This window comes from Ovis canadensis, chromosome 5 (assembly GCF_042477335.2).
Source record: "Ovis canadensis isolate MfBH-ARS-UI-01 breed Bighorn chromosome 5, ARS-UI_OviCan_v2, whole genome shotgun sequence".
In the NCBI taxonomy this organism is placed as follows: Eukaryota; Metazoa; Chordata; class Mammalia; order Artiodactyla; family Bovidae; genus Ovis; species Ovis canadensis.
Genome location: NC_091249.1, coordinates 77,707,832 through 77,728,793, shown reverse-complemented (window position 1 = coordinate 77,728,793; position 20,962 = coordinate 77,707,832). Strand labels below are relative to the sequence as shown.

At 42.9% G+C, this 20,962-nt stretch overlaps 1 protein-coding gene and 1 pseudogene across 7 annotated transcripts in view; both read right to left on the bottom strand.

Annotated features, from left to right (window-relative positions):
- Positions 1-20,962, bottom strand: part of GRIA1 (glutamate ionotropic receptor AMPA type subunit 1) — a 355,517-nt gene that overhangs the window by 181,334 nt on the left and 153,221 nt on the right. The gene's annotated exons all lie outside the window — the stretch shown is intronic.
- Positions 12,843-13,747, bottom strand: LOC138441849 (N6-Methyl-AMP deaminase-like; annotated as a pseudogene).

Below are 20,962 nucleotides of genomic sequence, written 5' to 3'. Positions count from 1 at the left end.
ATTTTATTTTTAATTGGAGGATAATCATGTTGTGTTGGTTTGTGCAGTACAACAGCTTGAATCAGCTATAAGTATACATGTATCCCCTCCCTTTTGAGCCTCCCTCCCACCCCGCCCCATCCCACGCCTCTAGGTCATCACAGACCACCGAGCTGAGCTCCCTGTGTTAGATAGCTGCTTCCCACTATCTGTTTTATACCCGATAGTACTGTTGTTTTGCATATATGTCAGTGGAACTCTCTCCATTCATCTGCTGCCTCTCTTCCTCTTGCTGTGTCCACAAGTCTGTTTTAACATCTGCATCTTAAGAGGAATGTTCTAATGTGAAGAGGAAGACAGACCCATGATTCATGAATAAAAACTGAACCTGAGAAAATGAAATAAATTCTAAAGTAGAAGTATAGCCTGTTCTGTATATTCAGAGGAAAGGGTGAATGCTTCTCGAGAGGGAGCCTGGCGCAGACACAGGATTCTACCTAGCCTTCTTGCCTGTGGAGCCCAGGCACTGCTTTGAAATCTCCTGCAGCCTGGTCACCACCACCAAACAGCTGGAGCTGTCATGTGAGATGAAAAGCCTTTATATCCTTGATCTCAGGGGAGCAAAAGGCAAGCGTTAAGGTCTCCTCATTTTTATCACTTCTCTATGATGTTGGTCATCACAAACGTTTCCGACCTTCCTTCTCACTTCTTTAATTCCAAGGCCGTTTAAAGTGTTTTCAGTCTTCTTGCCTCTCTTCCTGTCAGCTGGTCTCCAGACTGTGAGGCCCCAAGTCAGTACGTGGTATGTAAACAGCATCCAAGGAGGCTTGCAGGAGTGGTAAGTGTGTGTCCAAATGGACCTCCAGGGGACCGCCCCTGCCAGCTTTACCCAAAGTCAGGAGGGAGGGCCAGGGGGATGAAGAGAGAGAGGAGGAAATGCTTTGACCTTATCAAAGCCTGGGTCTGCAGAGCAAAGGCACAGAGGTCACGGGAAGTCATACAGGGTGCACTGACCCGTGAGTTCCCACACTTAGGGTCTAGTGCACAGACCCACCCCTGCCTGCCACTCTACAGAAACTTGACAAATGCTTTCCTGTCTCTGGCCTGTGTGGTGCTCCTTGGTAAAACAGAGGATTTGGTTCTAGTTCCCTGCAGTTCCAATGTCCTCTGTTGAGTCTCAGTAGCATGGTGATAAACAGGAGACAGAGCCAACTTGGCTATGAACAAGGCAGGACTTTGCTCGAGAAGCTGGCTGTCATAATGGCCCTGTGCCTTCACTGCTGGATCTGAAAGCACCCCAAAGAGTGTACCCTCCAGTGCAGAACCTTACTGCATGAAGAAGTGAGAAAATGAGACCCAGTAATTTAGTCCATTGTATGGACAAGAACACCAAAACACAAACCAAAAAGGCAAAACTGGGATTCAGGAGTGGACAAAGGTGCTGGCTGTGCAAGGGTCTGGGGAGAGGGAAAATGCACCCAGGATGAAGACAAGTGCCAAGGAATATGCAGGTGCATTTAGTTAATTCTGGAAGTTGTCCGAATATCCAGCAGTGGCTGAACAGTCACGTGTTGTCCAGATGAGCTAGATAATGTTCAGTGCATCAGTAATCATACTGCAGTAAAAGCTATCATTTATTATTTGCTGGACACTTGCATTACTAAACATTTGCCATAGTTAATTTCTTTATTCCCCACAACAATCCCATGAAAAACATACTAGATACTGTATCTCCTATTACAGATGATGATACCAAGATTTAAGGTCACACAGACACGGCAGATCCGGAAGTCAAAATCAGATCGTTCTGAACTTCGACTCTGATGTTTGCAGCCATTCTGCCTTCAGAAGAGCAAACATAGACAATTTGACTTTTTCTTTATACTGACATCCCTGAGATGAAGGGAATTTCATCTCAGCCCTTTCACACTCATTTCAGTTCTTCAAGATTCCACTCAAACACCACCGTTTCAGTGTTAACCCCAGTCAGAATCCACCCATCCCTCTCTGAGCTCCCGGAGCTCTCAGCTTGTGCTTTCATTAGAGCTCGTGGCACTTTCTGCCTTGTGTTGGAGTTAACTGTAGAGTGGATCCTCCCTCCACTCTACGCCTGGAGCAAGTTGTTTAGACTTTCATATGGCACTTAGCGTCTGGCGTTAATGCCAGCCAAGCCTGGATTTGTCTCCTGTCTCACACAAGGAGTACAGGGGCCCTGTCTTAGGAGTGGTTCTGTGTGCTTGGCACTTAATAGGGCTTTGGGAACAGATGCTTTCTAAGTGAGGCTGGTCCATGCAGCTGGTTCCTTCATTCTGTCTAATCTATGAGCTGTGACTCCCCCTCCACTGACACCCACACATCCTGGTGTACTTTTCCATGCATCCTCAGTCAGGGTCACTGAACAATGTCGGGCAGAGGTCCGGGACTCCTGTGTGGAGTGTCTCTCAGATCACAAAGAAGGTGGGTAATTCCACTTTCCTCATGCTACTTTTCTCCCTCTGATTTTCTCTCTTCAGTGGATGCCTGTCCACCCTTGTATCATCAGAATTCACTTTAGGGAAAGGACTGCTTGTCCTGTTCTCTCACTCTAGAGTTAATGACTTCCTTCTTCCTGAGGAAGAAAGGCTCTGATCCCTATGAAAAAATCTTTAGAAACCATTTTTCAAAGGCAAGTGGCCACCAGGGCCACCTGGGACACTTAGGTTCATACCCTTATGTTCAGTCCTGGCTGGATATCTAGGTGGCTAAGAGCACAAGGTTTGCCATGGACAGACTGGACTCGCTCCCCACTCTGTCTCTTGGGCAAGTTAATGATTAACTCTGAAACCTTTGCTTCCTCATCTGTGTTACAGAAATAATGGTGATACCCACCCAATGGGGTTGCTCTGAGAGTTGAATGCATTGAAAATGTATTGCTAGCACAGTTCCTGTCTCCCACTATGTCTGTTGCTATTGTCGCATTATTATTGTTGCTTTGTAAATGGCAGCATCTGGTAGCTGAGAGAGATAAGAGCAAAAAGCAGTGGAAAATGTGACCTCTGCAGTTAGTAGGAGATGCAAAATCACATGTAGCTTCTAGTTGGGAACCTAAGAATAGCTTTAGTTAAGTTTCTGCTTAAAATAACCTGCATGCTTCTGGGCTTTCAGACTCAAAGATGCTTTAAGGAGCACCTATATCAGCTGTGCCATTTTACAGAAAACAAAAGCTCCAAGAGGGGAATTGATGTTTCTAAGGTCATGCATGTGCGCTCAGTCATGTCCAACTCTTTGCAACCCCACCAGGCTCTTCTGTCCATGGGAGTCTCCAGGCAAGAATACTGGAGTGGGCTGCTATTTCCTCCTCCAGTTTCTAGGGGAAATTAGTCAAAAATCAGTCATGCTAGGGCTCAAACTCAGATCCTCTGGTGCCAGTCCAGTGTATTTCCCACTGAGTATCCCTTGAGTTGGTGCCCTTTTCTTACCGTATCCCTTAAGCTTTATCACCAGTTCCTATGGTAACCTGGATACCATCTGAAGATGCTGCCTTGGACAGTATTGAGAAGATGATGGTAACATATCTTACTACACAGACGTTCCTGAGATAAGTCTGTTTATGCTGGGATTGTCCCTTAGTGTCACGCTTACATGGGCCAATTCTGCTGAAACTAATGTGCCAATGCCTATATTAGTGTTGAGGGTTAAGGGTCTAGTCCTTTCATTCAAAGCTGTGGCTGAACTCAAATGCTGATGAGAATTGTGTTGGCATTCTGGGCATGAGCTTCAACAGTACAAAACATGAGAAAAATGGACTACATTTGTGATTCTCCACCTTAGAGAGCACAGTCAAGGCCAAGCACAGATAGTAGAGATGAGAAGTAAAGCCTTGAGTGGAAACTCCCCAAGGTGTAACTCTGAGGAAGAGACCCCAGGCCTGACCCATCAGGTAGCCCTTACTCATGGGACTCTGGACAATCACTCTGCCCGAAACACATGCCTAAATATATACACCTTGCACTTTACCACCTTCAGACTTCTCTTCATGCTGCTCCTTCTGCTTTCTTCTATTATTTAAAAATATATAGAGTTTGTTGTAAATAATACAGGGAACTCCACCTGGTGCTCTGTGACAACCTAGAGGGGTGGGATGGGGTGGGAGAGGGGAGGGAGGTTCAAGAGGGAGGGGGCTTATGTATACCGATGGCTGATTCATGTTGATGTATGGCAGAAAGCAACAGAATATTGTAAAGCAATTATGCCCAATTAAAAATAAATAAATTCAAAAAAAGTATGTAGGAATTTCCTTGGTAGACCAGTGGTTAAGACTTCACCTTCCAATGTAAGGGATGCAGGTTCAATCCCTGGTTGGGGAACTAAAATCCCACATATCTAGTGGCCAAAACACAAAGCAGAGGCAATATTGTAACAAATTGAATAAATAATTTAAAAATGATCCACATCAAAAAAAGCATTTACAAACAGAAAAATATATAGAACTTTGTATCATTTAAATCATGTTTACATCCCCCATTTTACTGAATTGTCATGACAATCCAGTGAGGCCAGTACTTAGCACTGCTATTTCACAAGTAAGAAACTGGGAGACCAGAGGCATGAAAGGACTTGCCCACGGCCACAGGGCTCATCCCTGAAGTCAGACCTTCTTCGTTCTCCAGTTTCCAGTCAGTGGTTTTCCACGTGTCGCAATCAGTAGAGCCACCAGATTGCCAACGGGAGCTTGTCCAGCAGATTGCCTGTGTTTGAATCCCGACACATACCCCTTTCTTCGTGGCCTGTTACTTAAGCAGTGTATGCCTCAGTTTCTTCATGTGCAGAACGGGAATAATAATCACAGCCTCAATATCAAAAGACTGAGAGGAATAAAGGGTTATTGTGTGCAAAGTGCTCAGAACCGTGGCTGGCACAAAAGACCTGCTCAGTGAATGTTGCTATAGAAACTAAGTTGTGTCCTGTCTGAATTCCCTCCCTGACAAGGCTCATCTGAAATGCCGTGAAGTGTGAGTCTGACTTTTTGTAAATAGATGCAATTTCTGCCTCTTTTAGACCCTGTAATCATTTGTACTTTGCTCATAGCACACAGTATGTTCTGCTGTGCACCAGAGATAACTGTAAACTTGTTTTTCTCTTCCACTCACCCCTTGCCTGTGAGTGCTGTGGTTCAGAGAGAGAGAGATCTGATAGAAGCATATCCCCTGTGATGCCTGGCGTGATGCTTCATGCCGGAGAGGAAGAAAGTTGGCAAATTCTGGTTACACCAATTTCAGTTGAACCCAGAATTCCAGTTCCCTTGAAGATCTAGAATGTTAGGGTGGAAAGTCTCCTTAGAGATGAGTGTTAGTCGTTCAGTCATATCCAACTCTTTGCAATGCCATGGGCTGTAGCCCGCCAGGCTCCTCTGTCCATAGGATTCTCCAGGCAGGAATACTGGAGTGGGTTGCTATGCCCTCCTCCAGGGGATCTTCCTGACTCAGGGATCAAACCCGAGTCTCCCACATTGCAGGCCAATTGTTTCCTGTCTGAGACACCAGGGAAGCCCAATCCTGCACTAACAGCAGATCACTGGGCTCCTGGGAGGAGGAAGATACTTGTCCAAAATCATATAAGATGACAGTGGCAGAAGTAGATATAGAAACTGGATCTTGTTATGACCCTCAACCCTGGGCTCAACCCAAAGCACTACACTGTCTCTCTCCCTGGAATGAAGGAGGAAACAGCCGTGGACCTGGGTTAAAGAGAAGGCTGCACAATGGCAGCTCATAGCTAAGCTTCAGCACCAGAACTGCTCGATGGGTAGGGATGGATTTGGGATACATGTTACAAAACCAACCAGGGGTGACGGACGTGAATCAACTGCACAGCCACTAAGGCAGTTTCTCTGAACTGACTTGGTATTTCACCGCTCCATGAATGGATCAGGAGCCCTGCAAAAGAGAACCTTCAGGGTTCAGTGTATTCAATATGAACCTTTAAATGGTTCTATTTCTCTTTCAGAACATATAATCTAAACTAGAGACCCCCCAGCCTTGGTCTCCAGGGCACCTTCTTCGTGTCGGAATTTGTACCTCAGAAGATGCTAAGGTACAAAGATACACAGTCTCTGCACATTGAGTCCCTTTCTTATGGTTCTCCAGGTGATTATCTAAAGGTGAAGTCCTTATCAGTCTGCACCCCAGAGCCTGTTTTCCACAGACGGCTGTCATGTTTTCTTTTTCTCCTTGTTGAGGTTTCAGATAATGTTTAAAATGTAAAATGAATCAGAGATAATTCTGCACTGGTCAGCAGGACTTGGGCAGAGAAATGTTTTGATTCCTGGTACTGTCAAATCTCTTCTCCCAGTGTGAGATAAGGTAAATAAATCTTAAGGTGATAAGCTCCCCCATCATCTCTGGTGTAAATGCTTTGGGGGAGGAGGACCAGTGGGAAGCCGGTTCCTGATACCTACAGGTGGGGGTTAGGGGAGCTCTGTCAGCAGGCAGAGCCCTGAGGTGGGGGACCACTGAGGCTTACACCCTAGTTGTTCAGATGATGAAACCCAAGGCTGCCCATAACTGCAAAGTGAGCATCTGACAGTGGGGGCAGGGGTGCACGTGGGTTGTCCAAGTCATGATTACTGAGAGATGAATGTTCACAATTCCTGGGGAGAAATGCCCAGGTGGCCAACAGCTCTGACCTGGGATTTTGGGGGAGGTCATCTTCTTCTTTTGATCTCTATGTCCAGGGCACAAGTTCCTTCCAAAAATTGTTAATTTCAAGGATAAAAAGTGTTTTTATAACAGTTCAGTGTGAAGTTGAGACAGGGAGAAGTGAAAAAGAATTTTTGCAGAGGAAATTCATCCAGAAGTCATTTCCCATGACTCGCTGACTTGATGGTACCTATCAGATTTCCTCTGATTATTAGGACCAGTTGCTGTTGTGTTGTTACTGTTGTTTCAGTCCATACATTGGTTTAACAAATATATTGTGAAAACAGTATTTGATTACCCTTCAAAGAGCTCATCTACCATCTTCTCAACAACATAAACCATGTGTGAAGCAAACTGGCACTAACTTAGTACCATCTTTGCCTTAAAGAGCCATGCTCTCAGTCCCTCTGACTGATAGTAACTTCTAAACTACTCCATAGTTGAGCCATTAGGTATGTTGAATGCATACTTTTTGGGTGGCGTTTCTAAATTTAAGTTTCCCCTAGGCACGAGAGTGCCAACTTGACACATTACGCGAACAGTGACATTTTCTATCATATCAACATCTGCCATGTTGATGGAAATAACAGAAGTAAAAAATGAAAGTGAATTGTCCTACAGACTTTGAAGTTTAGGTTCATAAGATTGTTCTTTATTGTTGTTTGTTTTTCACTGTTACACTTAATCAGCAGCTTCACTTTTTGAAGAAAACTTCATTCCCTTTCTCAATGAATGCTTCTTCAGCTCATAACATCCTCAGCTGTCACTGACTACCTCCTAGTAACATATAATAGGTGCCCACTGATGCCACAGAGCTTTAAGTCCTTAAAGTCAGAGATAATCTTCCATGAATAAGAAACATCTCTGCAGGTCTGTCCCTCTTTGTGCTAAGTCCTGGAGGCAGTACTCTGCAGTGCAGGGTCAGCAAATGCATGCAGGACACATATACTCCCCTATTCTGTACCCAAGGCAGACATCACTAATTAATTGTGGCATCCTTTCCTGCTGAGCCCAGCCCAGGTCTCAGAGTCCTCATCACCAGCCTTCCTGGAAGCCATTATCAATTTATCAGGATGGACAGACTTGATAAAACCTATTTTCCAGCCTAACTGTAATGGTTAAAAGCAAGAACTCTGGAATTGGAGTGACCTGAATTCAAATCCCAACACTACCACTTGCTTGCAGGTTGTGTGACCTGGAGTACAGTTGTCCAAGTGCCCTAAATCTCAGTTTTTTCCACATTAAAATGACCAGTTCTCTCATCCTTTGGAAACCTAAATTTAGGCATTTCTTTCTCTGAGAAACCTTTGTTTGCATAAGACTGAGTATAGCTGCCTCACTTAGACCTGTGAAAACACCCTGAACTTGCACTTCGATTTATTTTTATTTATTTTTGACTGTTCTAGGTCTTCATTGCTTCGTGGGCTTTCTCTGGTTGCAGAGCAGGATCTCCTCTCTACTTGCACGTGCAGGCTTCTTCTCATTGTGGTGGCTTCTCTTGTTGCGGAGCACAGGCTCTAGGCACACGGGCTCCAGAAGTTGTGGCACAGGGCTCCGTAGTTGCGGTTCCCGGGCTCTAGAGCACTGGCTCCGTAGTTGTGGCTCACGGGCTCCACAGTATATGGGGTCTTCCCAGACCAGGGATCAAACCTGTGTTTCGTGCATCAGCAGGCAGATTCTTTACACTAGACCACCAGGGGAGCCCTGAACACGCCCCTGTCGTGTTTGCTGCCCTGCTGTCCTCCAGCCCAACCTGGCCTATACTGCCCTTTAGTGAGCTGTGCTTGATCCTCTTCCAGGTTACTGGAACTCTGTCATTCTCTTTCGAGTTCCCATAACCAACAGGGTAGCCCAGGAGGTCTGTCCTGGGATAATCACTTATGACAGTGGTTCTCAAACTTGAGCTTGTAGCGTATCAGAATTCCCTGGAGAGCTTGTTAAAATGCAGACTGCACAGCCCACCCCTAGAATTTCTGATTCAGTAGGTCAAGGGTGGGGCTTGAGAATTTGCATTTCTAACATGTTCCTGAGTAATGCTCATGCTGCTGGCTCTGGACCATTGTTTAAGAACCACTGCCTCATGGAATAAAGGAGATTTTTAAAAAGGATGAACTACTGTTGTCTAGGGAAGAAACTTAAGTTCTGTTTGTCAGCTCCCAGATTGGTGATGATCTCCATCTGAACCCTGCAAGCTGTATTTGCAACTGATTCTCATTAAAGTCAAGGAAATTTACACGTAAGTATCAGATGTTGGACCTTGGTGAAGGATGAAAAAGCAGGGCTTCTAAATTTTGCTGATGGAGCTCACAATCTTCCCTCTTTCTCAGTTGACAACTAGTGAAACGACTTGATACTTTAATATCTCTCAGTTAATGTCATACTTTTGCAGGAAACTTTATATTTTCAGGGGTATTCTCATCCATATTATCACATTTGGTTTTATAATAACTGTTTACAAGAGGAGAGAGAGGAATTAACATCTCTTTGAGTGATAAGGCAGAGTAAGCCAGGATCCAGAGTCCTCGATTCTTTGCCAGGTCTGTTTCCATGACATCGCATAATCTTTGGTGCAAGCGTAAGTTCTGTCTTTGAACTCCCTTCATGTACCAAACCTTAATTTATTTCAGTTTGTTACAGATGCTTGAGCTAGAAGATATCACAAGGAGATCTACTGATCAGAAGGTTCTAAAGCATTTGGAGATATGGATTCCATTGAGACCTCAGGAAAGCTTTGGACTCTTCTAAAACATTACCGATATATAAATATATGATACAGTTTACATATAGTTTCAGGTTGTACAAGGACCTTTTAAAGCCAAGGGCCACCATGTTTCATGACTGTCAGAGGCACTGTTCCTAGAGAATTAAATGTGGTGCTGTAATGTCCACCTACAAACCATGGAAGATGAACAGAGGCCATATAGTACTGTTTTGGTCAATTGGCTGGTTGTGATTTTTAACAGATGAGTAAACTGAGTGGTTATTTTTCAGGTACCACAGTCAAACAAAGGCAGAACTAGAATGAAAACTAGGATTTCAGAAGGTGATGAGATACTGTGGAGGAGGACTGGCTTTAGAGTCAGGGAAGATTTCAATTTCAGCTTATATTGGGTTGGCCAAAAAGGTCACTTGGGTTTTTCCATAAGCTCCCTGAGTGAAATTTTTGGCCAATCCAATATTATTCACAAGCTGTAAGACCTTATTTGCCTTCATCAAGGTTTCATATCCACATTTTACAAATAGGAATCAGAAAATCAAACAATGTTTAAAAACTGTATTCTGCTAGGGTGTGTGCATGCTGTCACTTCAGTCGTATCTGACTCTTTACCCCATGATCTGTAGCCCAACAGGCTCCTTTGTCTGTGGGATTCTCCAGGCAGGAATACCGGAGTGGGTTGCTGTGCCCTCCTCCAGGGGATCTTCCTGATCTGGGGATTGAACCTGTGTCTATTGCATTGCAGATGGATTCTTAACCACTGAACCACCGGGGAATCAGCCCCATTCTGATAGGGTGCTTTTAGCATAAGGATTAAATGAAACAAAATGTGTCAAATGCTAACATATGTTGTGGCATTCAGTAAGCATGAATTCCCATCTCCAAGGTTGTTTTCTCAGCTCAAGTTCAAGTGTAACAACTGCATAAACTTTCCTTTCTTTCAGGACAGGTAGATACTACCTCAGGTTGACCAGAGGCTGTATATCCTTAGGTCATCTGAGTCATCTAAACCTATGTATGATGTCACTACTTATGACTGTGCTCAGGTGACCTGACATTCTTCTACATCCTTGTACCATTGACCCATGTAGAATCTCAAGGATATTTGTCCTCCATCTAACAATGGATGCAAAATGAGAAAAGAAAAAGTCTTAACAAAGGGGAAAAAAGCCTAGGCTACTGTAGCGTCGATCTCTTCTAACGTTTGTCAGTGCTTATTTCAGCACGTGCAAAATTCATTCTTCCCACTGCAAAGCAACTGCATTACACTTCCTAAACTACAGAGGACAATGATTTTCATGCTAATTTTTAATTCCATATTTGCATCGAATTCACATTTAAAGTTCAGCAGAATTTATAGGTCACTTCACTGTATACTTTTTCTGTGTCTTACACGTTGGAAAACAGGATCCTTGTTTTAGCTTGTTAACAAACTCTAGAATGCCAGTAAAGACAGAACCTATAGAGGCTTTATCTAACTCCCTTATATGACAGGCAAGGGATGGAGGCTGGGGGGCAGGGGAACGTTGTCCTCAAGTCACACAGTAACGGTGACAGCTGCAGAATCTATGCTTGAATTTATGTCTCCTGAATCCAGAGTCTTCATTCCACCATGGTTTTCCTGACCTGCCTCAGATGTTAAGATGCTTGAAAGGCCGAGAAATTGTATAACATTTTCCTACGCCTAATTTCCTCCTACTCTCACTTCCTTTTTCCTAAAAGAAATCTGATGGGCATTGGGATAAAAACACACATTCCTTTTTCCATTTTAAGTAAGTGGATGGTCCTGGTTTTTCCTTTTGCTTTTATAAGGCTCCCATTACGCTCACTCTGCGTCTGACCTTCCATTACGTATGGGCAGCAGTTCGTTTTACTCCCCAATACCCCAGGCTCTGTAACTGCCTGATCACTTCTCCTGTCTCTCAGTAAACACAGAGCCCATCTTCTTGGACATCTTGAAGTTCCTCTGTAGAGAAGCTCTTTCCCCAGGGAAAATGATCTAATCAGCCTTTAGAAATGACTAGTATCTTTAGACTCTTCAACTCTAAATGACCAATGTGATGGAATAAAATAACCAAAGTGTTCCAATGACTGGAGAACAAGGCTGAGTTTTGGGGTTCCCAATCTATCCCAAGACATCACTCTCATTTTGTCTAATGACCCGAAGGTACCACAGCCCTAACCCCATGGAATCATGGAGGAAATAAGCAACTGTAATGAGACACTTCCTTTTATTAAACAGTTAAGAGGGAAAACAGTGTAAGCCAAACTCCTTTTCTGACCACAGTCCTTTCAAGCTATTAAGACCTGCCCTTGGCCTCAGTGAGGTCATAGCTGTGTGTTATCTAAGTCTGCACGCAGAGACAGCTGCTTGAACTTTATGAGGTCATTATTCTGAAATGCCTCCATAATTAGCATCGTCAGGAAATGGCATCTTCAAGAAAGTAGTACACCGATATAGCCTGTAAGTAGCTAAATAATTTCACATATTTTGAAAACCTTCTAATAGGTTCTATGCATGTCCAACTTTCATAACAAGAGCTAATTGAAGGATCACTTATACCAGCACACCCACTCTCCTGTAATCCTAGTCATAAGGACCGAGTCCCATCTTTTCACATTTCTGTTTGGGCAGCCTTTGGAAAAGACTAGGTGGTTAGACATAGAGCTGAAACTGGTATCACTCTTCTAGATGAAAAGATGTCTAATGACACATCACTCTTCTCCAGAAAGAATAAGAGATGGCAGCCCACATTCCCAGGGGATCATTTCCTGAGAACAAAATGGCAGTCACGGTACAGAGCCTCAGCTGTATGTTTAGTGGGAAAGACACACACCTTGGGCTCATATGTTGGGCTCTTCATTTTGATATTTAGCTTTTTAAAACAAGAATGGAGCGTGGTTTCATCAGCTCTCTAATTTTCTGAGTATTTGATTCCTTGGTTCAGAGGAGTCACTCTCTCTCAGCATGAAATATCTAGCTTTTTTTGCCGATGCCATGAGTCTTTATACCTGAGGGCAGGCCATTTCCTCATGTCTCTGTACTTTTCCTCAGAAGGGCACTTCTGCATAAAATGCCTACTCTCCCAATTTTGCCTAATAATAATGCTGGAAGACAAGTAGCACCAGCAGCAGCAGCGACCGTGACAAACACGTGAGTCCTTACAAAGGACAGAGCACTCAGCTGAGCTCCTAATGTATGGCTTCATTCTGACTTCCCAGCAGTAATTTTTGTCATCTCAAGAGTATAGATGCAAAAATTAGGGCTCATAGAGGATAACTTTCCTAGGTTAACGTAGTCCAAACATCCAGACAGGAATCTTAATGACCACTTTACCCTCAACTCTACTTTGAATCTTTTTTTTTTTCTAACTGACATTTGTATTCTTAAAACAGTACTTCTCTCCATATGAATTGCAACCTGGGGGTGGGGCAAGAGGAATAGAAGGTTGTCTGAGGGAACTGAAGCCCTAAGCTTTACCCAGTGGTGTCTAGGGATGCCTTACAAAGTCCACTAGATCCAGGGATCTTCCCTCAGGGAAACTGAGAAATGGCCCTGCCTAATTCTATCAGGAGGTAGACCCAGGAATACACAAGTTTCTTTCTTTTCCTCTTCCCCTCCTTTCCCTTCTCTAATTTCCTTTCCTTTCCTTCTTCTTCTGTCTCTTCATTGATTGCTTGCTTCCTTCCATCCATCCGTCCGTCCTTCCTTCCTTTATTCCTTTTGCTTTGGGATCTCTGTAAAATGTAGTAGCAAATGAAGATATGTTTTATCAGGTTCTAAAAAAGTTCCAAGGAATATTGTTTGTCCTACCATAGGGTTTCCACCGAGGTCAAGCCCAAGAACTGTGTCCTCAGTAGAAAGGAAGAACCCTTCAGGAAGCTTAACAGTCTCCTCGGCTACTGAAGGGCCAGCTCTTCTGTTGATTGCTGTCAAATACCTAGCATCAGTGCCTATGTTCTCTTTTTTCAGACTGTTTTATAGTATCAAGTACAAATTCCATATACATCTTTTCAGTCATTCCGTAGTATTTTCTTTTCTGGGTGTGTTCCTTTGTTTCAGGCACTTGACACCATCATTTGTGAATTCTTTAATAACATCTTTTGTGGTCATGAAAGTCTCTTCAGGGCTAGTAGCAAGCTGATGAATACTTTGAAACTTCTGGAGACATTCTTCCAAAGTTCTTTTCTTTCCCTTGTTAATCACAGTCATCTAGTCATGGATTTTAAGAACTGGCTTATTGTGTATTGATTTCCTCATGGCATTAGCACTAATGGATCCACTCAAATGAAAATGAAAATGAAGTTCCATTTTAGGTAATTCCAAGGGAAAGATTGTCTTCCAGGGCTGCTGTTTGTCTTCTGCCTCCATCATGACTTAGCAGGATGGTCTTTCTCACAACACTGTTATTCTTGGTTTAAACAGTATGATGTATTGGTTTGGCCAAAATGTTCATCCTGGTTTTTTTTATAAGATGTTATGGAAAAATCTGAGCAAACTTTTTGGCCAATCCAGTATTTCAGTTCAGTTAGTTTTGTGGTCTTGAATTTCCTTCAGATTTCTTTACTTCCATTCATTTTGATAAGATTAAGTGTATCATACTACCTGACCTGCCTCCTGAGAAATCTGTATGCAGGTCAGGAAGCAACAGTTAAAACTGGACATGGAACAACAGACTGGTTCCAAATTGGGAAAGGAGTACATCAAGGCTGTATATTGTCACCCTGCTTATTTAACTTATATGCAGAGTACATCATGAAAAATGCTGGGCTGGAGGAAGCCCAAGCTGGAATCAAGATTGCCTGGAGAAATATCAATAACCTCAGATATGCAGATGACACCACCCTTATGGCAGAAAGTGAAGAGCCTCTTGATGAAAGTGAAAGAGGAGAGTGAAAAAGTTGACTTAAAAGTCAACATTCAGAAAACTGAGATCATGGCATCTGGTCCCATTACTTCACAGCAAATAGATGGGGAAACAATGGAAACAGTGAGAGACTTTATTTTTGGGGGGCCCCAAAAATCACTGCAGATGGTGACTGCAGCCATGAAATTAAAAGACACTTGCTCCTTGGAAGAAAAGCTATGACAACATATGCAACCTAGACAGCATATTAAAAAGAAGAGACATTACTTTGCCAACAAAGGTCCCTCTAGTCAAAGCTATTGTTTTTCCAGTAGTCATATATGGATGTGAGAGTTGGACTATAAAGAAAGCTGAGCACTGAAGAATTGATGCTTTTGAACTGTGGTGTTGGAGAAGACTCTTGAGAGTCTCTTGGACTGCAAGGAGATCCAACCAGTCCATCCTAAAGGAAATCAGTCCTGAATATTCATTGGAAGGACTGATGATGAAGCTGAAACTCCAAGAATTTGGCCACCTGATGCAAAGAACTGACTCATTGGAAAAGACCCTGATGCTGGGAAAGATTGAAGGGAAGAGGAGAAGGGGATGACAGAGGATGAGATGGCTGGATGACATCACCAACTCAATGGACATGAGTTTGGGTAAACTCTGGGAGTTGGTGATAGACAGGGAGGCCTGGCATGCTGCAGTCCATGGGGTCGCAAGGAGTTGGACATGGCTGGGTGACTGAACTGAACTGAAGTGTACATGCAGCTCTGGGCTCAGCTTCATCATCACGATAGACTTCCACTCTTGATTCTCTCCTGATCTTGACCTTTGTGGCCCCGAGCATAGGGCAGGGGCAGTACTGAGCACTAGTGACAGTAGCACCCTCAGCATGAGTTCCCAGGTCACGAACAGGAACATAAAGAATGTCTTCACCATGTTGACATTGCCAGGAGCACACTGCACACCACTCATCTGCTGAGCCCTTTAGGTCCACACATATGCAGTGCAGCACTGTTTGAGCACCTTACCCAACTTCTCAGCAGTTCTTTGCTTGGAGTTTTAATTAGCACCCTAAAATGAATTCCTTCCTTTGAATTCTGTGATATTTTGGTTGGATCCATATGTGGCACTTTCTACCCAAAATTCATTTATTCCATAAATATTTAGGAAATGATACACTATAGGTCAGGCACTGTACTAGCCCTGAAAGGATAAAACACTTTCCTGGAAGAACTCAGAGAATAGTGGGTGGGAAACACATGAGATGAGAATGTGGGATGAGAAGTATTACAATGAGGGGTCGTGAAGGAGGGCAGAGCTAACCTGATCTTACAGTGTTTGAGAAGGCTTCCAGGAAGGGGAGTTCCTGAATCTGTCCTCCACAACAAATAGGGTTGTGGCAGGTGAAGAATGGGAGTATCTCAGGTCCAGGTCAGCAGCATATGTAGACCTGGAGAGGCTGAGTGGTGTTTCTTGTGGTGCTGTCTCTGTCTCTGCTCCTACCTTCTAATGCTGCAAACACTGGTAGTCCCAACATGCCTCTCACCCATAGGTGGTGACCTTGAAATAATGGGATGAATGCATTTGGCATAGTTGATACCAGAGTCAAATGGAGCTGAGTTCAAATCCTGGACCCACAAGTTTCTTGCTTTGTGACTGTGATCAAGGAATCGGCATCTCTAAACCTCAGTGTCTACATCTACAAATGGAGTCTAGTACTAATGCCATTATCCTTCGGGTGTTAGAAGTATGAAAATGACATAATAAATAAAGGGACATAGTACAGCATATAGACAAAGCACACCCCCAAGATGGCGACTTTTATTAATAGTGGTAGTTGTTATGAGGTCCACCTAGATTAGGATATCTCCATGGAAAGGAATCTGACTTATTTTTCTTTGTGAGCCTTACTGTGCCTTGACTGCGTAAACTTAATAACAGGTACTCAGTGAGGACACACTGATGGATTTGTGGATGTGCCTTTCCCATTAACTCATTAAATAAATATTACTGAGCACTTACTATGTGCCAGGCGATGCTCCGCACGCTGTGGAGGCAGCAGTGAACAAGGCACTCAGCTGGAGCTTTCATCCTAAATAGAATTCTGACCAGCACTCTCATAAAACTGACGGTTGCTTATACTTCAGAAACAGGTTTGAAAAATGTCATCTAAAATATGAGAATTGGTGGTGATAATAACTATAAATCCACTTCGTGTTTCTAGAGAACCTAATTCCTTATCCTAAGTCCTCTTCAATAGTTCAGTGTTTTTCTACCTGCCACTAGGTCCTGCTTGAATCTAAAAGGATGATTTCCATTTCACTCCACAATCTACAACACAAGGTCCCTCCCATAGTCATTACCAGCAACAGACCAATTTGTTAATTTCTTCTTTCTCTTTTTATTGCACTCTGCTAGTTCTTGAGAAGCTCACTGTTTGCATAGAAAGAGGAGTGGATTATCAATCAAGCGATTTAAGTTTTAACCTCAGTTTTGCTGCTAATCAATTTGGATAAATTTTTCATTTACTCTTTCAATGAATATTAATGGAACACTTCATAAAGACACAGCATGGCCTGGATAAGTGTTCAGGCTTTGCAGTCAGAATTGCCTGCATTAGAAACTAGCTCTGTTACTTTCTAGCTGTGTAATAATGGGTGGGTGACTTTACCACTCAGTCTTTTTACCTGCAAAATGGGGATAATAATCATACCCTCCTCATAGGATAGTTGTAAGTATTAAATGAGTTAATACATATAAAAGTCTTAGACCAATGTTTCTGAAACTTGCAAGATCCCAGTAAATGTTAGACACTATTACTTTCGTTTTTTTAATAAAGCAGTAAAGTGACTGATCTGAGACATATTTGATCATATTTAGATAAGTTACACCATGTATACATTCAACAAAAGAAACAGAATGAATAGGTTTTAAGTAAGATAACAAAATAAACCATATATTCTTTTGCTGTCTAGCAAAACATAGATAATCACAAGTAAATATTTTAATAAGCAATAGTTATTCATTTGATAGGAATGTGAATAGCTCAGCCATGATCCTTACTGTAAAAATTCACTGGATTTTTTTAATGTTTTTTTAAAAAATTTTGGTAAAAGTCATACAAAACATACGATTTTAACAATATTTAACTGTACATCTCAGTGGCACTAAATACTTTCACGTTGCTGTGCAACTCTCACCATCATTTATCTCCCACATTTTTCACCTTCCTAAACTGAAACTGTGTCCCCATTAGACACCAGGTCCTCATTGCTACCCTCACCCCTGACCCCTGACATCTACCAGTAAGTATACTTTCTGACTCTATGAATTTGACTGTTCTAGGTACCTTCTAAAAGTGGAATCAAGCAGTATTTGTCTGCACCTACTGTATGCTGGAATGCACTTTTAAGTGCATTTAATTATTTAATGCACTTTTAAGTTTCTTGTTACTATCTGTTGTTACTATCAAGTGCTAGGCACTGTATATGGCACTGAAGAAGTAGTAGGGGAAAGGGACAAGACATGGCCTTTAGCCCCAGAGATCTTGCTTTCTAATGGGTGAAGAGACATTAAACAACTAAATACATAGTTAGAAATTTGATGAGTGCCAGGAAGGAAATGAACAGGGAACAGTGTGTGGTCTAAGGAGTACCATTTGAGTTGAGACTTAAATAGAATGTGGAGTGGTGGAGAAGAGGTGTGTGCCCAGGTGTGAAAGACTGTCCAGGAAGAAAGAAAAGTGTGTGAAAAGGCCCCGAGGTGGGAACTGAAGGGTCTGTGTGGTTACTGCGTGGAGACTGAGGTAGAGAAGTGGAGGGCCCGAGCCATGCAGTGCGGGGAGATGCCCGTGGAGCTTGAAAGCTTTCCTAAAGACAAAGATAAGCCACTGATGGCACATGGTTTCCTTTCCAGCACACAGATTTCTCAAAACTAAAGTGAGAGGATTGTATAAGAAAGCTTCTCAAGCCTCTTTGACATTGAAGAATATGAGATTTTATAATTACTACTAAAAAAAGAGGCAGTTTCTGGGAAAAGTAGAAAGTAAAGAAGTGGGGAGGGAGGGGAGGGGAGAAGAAGAAGGGGAGATAAGAAAAGAGCAAGTGACTAAAACTTCAGTGGAGACATGAAGTCTAGAAATGAACTGTTGAATATTCACCGCCGATAGACTCAGTACCTATTACATCTATGCGTGTGTAGGTGTGTTTGACTTATGCATGTATTTGTATAAGTTCACTGATTTGGCAGGAAACTAAACCAAGGGAGTCTTTCTGTGGAAGACAAGTAAGACTAATGAGCTGGAAATGCTGGGGAAGGGGAAAATGTTGTGTCAATCATTTTGGTTAAATGCAAGATTGCTGGATCTACAGAAGCATCTGAAACAGCTCCGGGTGTTCAGGAATTGAAATGCTGGCCACCGCACGGTTCAGCAGCTCCTTTCAGGAGCTGCTCAGTGGAAATCAAACAGAATTGCATTAGGAGAGGAGTGGGTGAGAAAAGGGACTCTCTGGAACTGAAAATCTTATAGGGAAAGAGGAAAAGAAAAAGGAGTTTAGTCCAAAAGGACTGGCTCCAAGAATTTGTAATTTGTTCCTGCCTTCAAGAGCCCAGAGGAGCTTGAACACTTTTGCCTTGATATTCAGACCTGCTGGTGAAAAGAGGCGTGAAAAGCAGGGAAAATAAATAAATGTTCTCAGAGCCCAAATTTTTCATTCCCAGCTGAATAGGGGCAATATTTAAGGAGTTTTGAAGGGGAAACACACGCCAGTTCAACTCTGCAAATGCTTTATAATGCTATTAATAATACCACCTCTGACTCTCAGCACTTGCTGTTAACTTGGGCTTCTATGGTTGGGTGTCTCATGCTTCTTGTAGCAAATGCTAGGAAAAATACTGATTTGAAGCACCTCAGCGCAATGGGAAGTCAGAGGAGCCCCATCTGGTTGATGAAAAATTCTTTTCCTGTAGGGAACTATCCACTAGCAATACGTCTATTCTCTTAACTACTTCCTGGTTTGCCAGTGGTTCAATTAGCATATGCCTGATTTAATAACAGCAGCTGTCACTTAATGGACATTTACAATATGTTTTAGGTAACGAAAGCGCATTATCTCACTGAATCTTCATAATGTGTTATAAGACAGATTCTTGCATTCCCATTTTATACACGAGGAAACAGAGGCTTAGAGAGGTTAAGGAATGTTGCTAGGATTGATATGCAGATCTGATTCTAAGCCATGTTCCTTCTGAGCCCGTATTTTCATAAATGTAAAGTGGAGGTGGCTAATAACAAGGTCTTTAAATTCTCATGGTCCCAAAGCTCCCTGAGCAAGACTGCAGATTCAGCAAGTTCATTGGTACTTCTGTTACATATGCTTTTCTCATCATGGAACCATCTCTCCCCATCCATTCTCAGTGTGCCAATGCAGTCAGACATTTTTTCCTATCAGATCTTGTTCTGGGATCCTTCACCCCCACTAAGGGGACAATAGATAATAGAAATCAACAGATAGCAGTTAATTCTTTACTTTCCTGCAGCTGGCATTCAGGGGCTTACACTCTCCCATTTCAGATCATCCCAAGGTCATTTAGAGGCAGATATGGTGTGCGTTATCCCAGGTTGCAAATGAGAAACTAGGACTTCTATGGGGAAAGTGAGTCAGCCAAGGCCACACAATGAGTTAAAAGCAGCATCATGATGACAGGCTCCCATCTGCGAAGTCCTGGTCTGTCACCTTTTCCAGCAAGGTACACGGCTGCAGTGAGCTGCAGACTCAGGGGCCAGGCAGGAAGCATAAAGGAACAAATGGGCAGGTGAGAGAACATTTTTCATCCTGCCAGTGGTCACTCAGCTTTAGCCAGAATTTTTCAAATGAGAAACAGGTCCAGATCTTTCCATTAAAAAAAAAAAAATTCTCCATAGATTATTTATTTTTCTTTCTTTCTTTCTTTTGGCCACAGCATGACATGTAGGATCTTAGTTCCCTGACTAGGGATCAAGCCCAGGTCCCCTGCAGTGGGAGCATGGAGTCCTAACCATGGGACTTTCAGGGAAGTCACTCACTTTTTTAAAGAAAAGCTTTAAAGAGAATCTGGATTTTAATGTGTACTGCTATGATTTTGTACAAGCTGCCTCAAAACTGATTTTAAATCTTTGTGAGAGCTGACTATCACACATCCATAAGCTAGAGTAACCAATAGGCAATTTTCCACGTCTGCCTCACAGTGAAGACATGAGAGTTTCAATATGGATGCAGAGATATCTGGCTAATAGCCCTTTCCACCATGGGAATCCCCATTCCATGAGAGATCCAAATCTCAATCAACAAACCCTGAGAACAGTGAAGATTTTGGTCAAGCAGAAACACTCCCAGGAAGGAGAAGATTATACCTGCAGTGTGATAGTCAACTTGTCGTTGTTCAGTTGCCAAATTGTCTGACGCTTTGTGACCCAATAGACTATAGCACACCAACAGACTATAGCACACCAATAGACTATGGCACACCAGGCCTCCCTGTCCCTCACCATCTCCTCAAACTCATGTCCATTGAGTCATATCCATGTCCATTGGATGCCATCCAACCATCTCATCCCCTGTCACTCTCTTCTCTGCCTTCAATCATTCCCAGCATCAGGGTCTTTTCCAGTGAGTCAGCTCTTCACATCAGGTGGCCAAAGTATTGGAATTTCAGCTTCAGCCTCAGTCCTACCAATGAGTCTTCAGGGCTGATTT